The following is a 5,603-nucleotide window of genomic DNA, read 5'->3' on the forward strand; positions in this document are numbered from 1 at the left end:
GCTTGTAGATACGAGACTAATGGCATTCTCTTCTGGTTACCTTCAGAAATAATTGTCAGAATGTTCTTTGCATCAGTTGGGGTGCTTTTGGTATACACAAAAGAAACAGATTCCTGATGAATTAAGGAGCAGGGAACACATTCAGGGCTGCAGGAGGCTCACAAAGCAGTTGGACCAGAAGGAGCTACAATAACGGGTCGATGGCAGGCAGGAGCCATTCACCGATGGCAGGGATGGAAACTCCAGCTCCCCTTCAAGGATGAAATATCAGGCAAGAGTACCTAGCTGATCTCAGTAGAGTCTGATAACTGCCTAACTTTGCTAGGAACCTGCAGGACCCCCATATACAGGCTTTATCGGGAAGGTATTAATTCCTGAGATTTAAAGCGAAGCTATTGTGAAGAGCAATAAATCTTCGGCAGTCAAACCCAACCAGTGTTCATTATACAACATTCTTCGGAGTTGTTGGGGTGATAGTTCTCTTGTTGTTCTGATGTGGATTTTCATAACTATCTTGCTTTTTTGTTCTGTTTTCTTCTTCTTCTTTTTTTTTTAAAGGAGTTGATAATTATTTTACTGTTGATTTATTTTAAGAGAGAGGGAGAGCAGGGGAAGGGGCAAAGAGAGAATGGCAAGCAGCCCCATGTGAGGCTCGAACTCATGAACTGTGAGATGGTGACCTGAAACAAAATGATGCTTAACTGACTGAGGCCCCCAGGTGCCCCTCATGGTGCTATTTCCTTACTTGTCCTGGATTGAGAGACCATCTCTGCAGACTCAGTGTTCACCAGTGCGCACAGTAAAAAAGTTCTCTTCCTGTGTAAATCCCATTTCTTGGACAGTCTGATCTAGCAGAGTTGATGAAAACACATCCTCTGAAGAGTGAGTGTACGGCTTTGAGAAAACCACCTCCCTTGTCAATGTTTTCACTGACCTGAAGGAATTAAACCTACCCAGATAGAAGGGAACACGACCCCTTCTTCCTTCGGCTTCCCATTTTACTGTGACGGCAGTGATAAAACTGTCCAGTGTCGATAAGAAAGATTTCTATCAGGATCTCTGCCTCCTGTGACCTCGGAGCAGTGGGACTGTGGCTAACCTTCTGACTGGTACAGAGCCAGGTTACTGAGCTGAGGAGGCAGGCGAAAGAGTAGCCCAATCAAGATTCTCTGTATCTTCTTTCAAACTGGTGAGTCAATTGGCTCTCCACTACTGAAGCCTGTGTAAGTCGTCAGTAATTTAGACAATAATTTAAACATAAATTTTGTAGCCCTTTGTTCTTATTTCTTAATTTTCTCCCCAGTGTTAAGAGATTTATCTCTTAAAAAATTTTTTTTTAGGGGCGCCTGGGTGGCTCAGTCGGTTAAGCGCCCGACTTCAGCTCAGGTCACGATCTCGCAGTCTGCGAGTTCGAGCCCCGCGTCGGGCTCTGGGCTGATGGGTCAGAGCCTGGAGCCTGCTTCCGATTCTGTGTCTCCCTCTCTCTCTGCCCCTCCCCCGTTCATGCTGTGTCTCTCTCTGTCTCAAAAATACATAAACGCTAAAAAAAATTTTTTTTAAATGTTTTTGAGAGAAAGAGAGAGTGTGCGCAAGTGGGGGAGGGGTAGAGAGAGGGGGAGACAGGGGATCTGAAGCAGGCCTCATGTTGAGAGCGGAGAGACCGACGCGGGGCTCCAACCCATGAACAGTGAGATCATGACCTGAGCCGAAGTGTGATGTTTAACCAACGGAGCCATCCAGGCGTCCCAAGCATTTTATGTCTTAAAATGATTTCATAGGTATATCCAAAAATTGGAAGGACCATAAGTAATACATTTTGAGCTGAGTATACAGTTAGCACAGATTCTATTTATTGAAATAGGTCATGGAATTAAAATGGTGCTTAAAGAGTCTCTCTTTATTTTCTGTACCAATTAATGGTACCTTCGGAATTGCAAAGGAAGGCTGGAACCTACAAGGTTTCTGTATGGGCATCTTTGGGAGTATGCCTATTTCTTCCCTGGAGAGTGCATTCAATGGTTCATTCACCAAACAGCCTCACACAGGCCTGTGATCAGCTCTCCTGGAGGCATAACACCAGCCATCTATAACAAGACATCGGACTCCAATTTGGAAGAGAGATTTATTTTCACAAGAATAAGGGTTTATTTTAGGTACAGTCCCACAGTTACCTCAATCAAAAGGTGTGTTAGTGCCATTGTCTTCCTTGCGATGTTATTTAAGTCTGTTCTGTCTAATAATAGAAATCTGAGGCTGTGTTTTTCTTTTTCTTATAAGTTTCCACAGAGGTTTATCACTGTAAGTAGGGCTTTTTATGAACCTTCTGTCAGGAGGGCAAACAAGAGACCAGCACACGCACACCAGGATTGGAGGAGAGCACAGCGTATGAACAAAGTGAAAAGGCAGGTTTTTGTGTTTTCCCTGACTATTCCTAAGTATATAATAGGATTTGATGCAGTGCCGGGGACAGTCACAATCTCTATCTCTAAACTCTTTGACTAAAGTAAGCTCTAAGCAAAGAAGAAGAGACAAGGTAGAACTCAGAAATTTAATTCACTCAGCAAAATTAAGGCACATAAATAAGTAAAGCTAGCCATCAAGAAGGGAGAAAATACATTTCGTGTTTATCTTTTTCTCTGAGTTTGAAGTCAAATGCATGGGAAGAAACTCAGTGTGTTTTATGTTTATGTTTGTTTGTTTATTTTGAGAGAGAGAGAGAGAGAGAGAGAATGAGCAGGGGAGGGGCAGACAGAGAGGGAGAGCGAGAGAATCCCAAGCAGGCTCTACACCATCCATGCAGAGCCTGACTTGGGGCTTGAACTCCTGAACTTCAAGGTCATGACCTGAGATGAAACCAGGAGTTGGACGCTTAACCGACCGAGCCACGCAGGTGCCCCAATTTTTGATGCTTTTAAGTCTTCTCTGAAAACTGCACATGGAAGCTTTGCCTCTTACTATCAAGCCTTGGAAGGGATTGTGACGTATTTTAGAATTTTTTTTTTTCTGCTTTATTCTCTTGTCCAAGAGGAATAAATCCTGACAGGCAGATGCTCCTCCCTAAGGAGCTGACTGAACCAAAGTGCTCCTGAATAAAAAAGTGACCTCCAAAGGGAACTTAATAAAAACATACGACATGTGGCGTATAACATGCCACGTTGGAAGGCTAGTTTGGTAGGAGCCATATTGGATATTTAAGATTTCTTCAACACAATGGTAAATGATACAAAAAAAAAAAAAAACCAAAAAAAACCCCAAAACACTGCTATATTTACATTCAAAGAAGATCTAGAATAGAATCTTTTTTGTCTTAAGAGTTGAATGATGTCTGATCCAAACTGCCTGATCCTTTCCTTCTAAGTAACTTCTTGTGAACTCAGGGTTTTGCCCCTGCATTTGTCTGCTTTTGTGTGAACTTCTCAATAGAAAGATGCTATCAGATAAGTGTGTGTGGTAAGGGATTTAGCTCACAAAGACAAGGTTGTGCAGGATTTGTATAGCCATGTGTTTCCATAAAATTTATACTTAAAACGCCCAGACATGGTGATAAAGTTGATTTTTTAAAGAAAAAAGTCTCATTCTTTGGTCAAATCTCTTGGAAATCTACGAGTACAAAGGTCAAGTTAAATGAAAAAAAAAAAAAACCCAATTCTTACTTTGGATCTATTTCTAGGTTACTTCAAATGGCTTTTGAAAATGCTTTGCTTCATTTGAAAGTATTCATTTGACCAGGGTGCATGGGAAGGAATGGTCCTATTCCAAAAGGGAATACATTGAAAGGCTTTAATCCTCATTTATGGAATCTTAGGCTGGTAGTGACTTTTAGATCATCAGTTCAATGTCTTCCTGAAGATAATCATTTGGCCTCACTAGCACATTTCCAGTGATGAGAAACTCATTATGTTTTAGAGAGTCTTTCTCTTTGGGGAAATTACTGGAAGTTCTTTCTTGTCTTGAGATTAAATCTGCAATCTGCACACCTGTAATTTCTACATGTCAGGGCAATACAAAGAGAGGAGTAATCATATCACATAAAATAGAAGTTATTTTAGGCCTCTTCCAATATTTGTATAAAGATTGGTCCTCACAGACATCTTGCCCTCAGACTTCCCTCCAGGATTCAACCCATTTGGTTCCTCCAAACATTTCTCACAGGCCAATGTTTTTCAGGGTTTCACCAGACTAACTTCTTCTAGACACAATGACATCCTCTCTCTCTCTCTCTTTCTCTCTGTGTCTCTAATGTTCTACTTAGCTTCAGTTAGGTAGAATCACCTTGAATTATGTGGTCCTTAGCCCTATGGATGCATCTGAAACACCTGGGAAACTTTGAAGAATTTCACCTAATTTGCAGACACTATGTTTTAGCTGATTAGGGATGGGGGCTGGGCAGCAGTATTTTCTAAAAAGTATTAGTGAAGAAGAAGTAGGGCCCCTTCTACCTGGGGCACAGGCAGGAATTTAGGACTGTGGACACAGCTCGTTACGAAACACATGATCAGGCCTAGCTGAGTCTTGAGAAAACCTGTTAAGCATTTTAGCAGAAGGTAATACCATTTATCAAACGTTGCCTCAATGCCTGGCATCAGACTAGGTATAAACTCAATTATTTATAAAATTTACAAGAACTTGAGGCTCAAAGTAATGAAGTGACAGGACTTTGGTGATTGCCAGGAAGAAAGAGGCAAGGAGATTGCACACTAGGTTCTTTGGGCCTTGAGCTAACCTATCTCTTGGTAACCTCTCTCTGTGCTAGCACACAGGGCCCTTACAGAACGAGAACTTGACAATGGTCATGGTAGCTGTTGGGATTTAAGGGTCAGTTGTTCTTGGGCTGCTGATAGGCCTAGCGTGGGGTGAGAGTTGGGGGGGCGTGTCCTTTGTTACCCATATCACTTGGTGTTCGGGCTGGGCAAACCCAGGGAGGATGGGTCTTTTCCACTGTTGGCTTTGCTCCTCCTCCTTGACACAGAGCCTCCTGAATACAGGAGGTAAATCAGATGGAGGGCAGTTCCTTGAAGAGGCCAAGTGGCTGGGCTGCAAAGATGGGTAATGCAATGGAAGCCAGTAGGTGTAAAGGCCCCCATCCTGACCTTCGTGTTCATTTCACTCCAATACTCCAAACCAGAGCCTCAGGTTTTTTCCCAGAGAGCATGTGAAGAAGAAAACCTCTATGGCTGTCACCTCGAGCTGACTAAAGACAGATTACAATTCTGATGTACTGACTGCTCCATTCTGTTCCTTCCTGCTATCCTTACAGACTTGACCAACAGACTACTGGGTGCGTCTAAGCCAAGTATGTTAAACCCAAGTCATCAGACTCTGACCATCTTTGGAGGCCTCCTGACTATTTCATGTCAACACATGGTCCTATGCAGGTTCCTGTGGAGGTGTTTTAGTAAAGACATTAATAACAAAGCATGGAGCCCCTAGGGGGCCATTTTCGATTTCATTTTATAATATACTTTTTCTTCTTTTAAAGTTTATTTTAAGAAAGAGCAAGCAGGGGAAGGGCAGAGAGAGGGGGTGGGGAGAGAGAGAGAGAGAGAGAGAGAGAGAGAGAGAAGGGAGAGAAGGGAGAGAAGGGAGAGAAGGGAGAGAAGGGA

This window comes from Panthera uncia (assembly GCF_023721935.1).
Source record: "Panthera uncia isolate 11264 chromosome A1 unlocalized genomic scaffold, Puncia_PCG_1.0 HiC_scaffold_17, whole genome shotgun sequence".
NCBI lineage: Eukaryota > Metazoa > Chordata > Mammalia > Carnivora > Felidae > Panthera > Panthera uncia.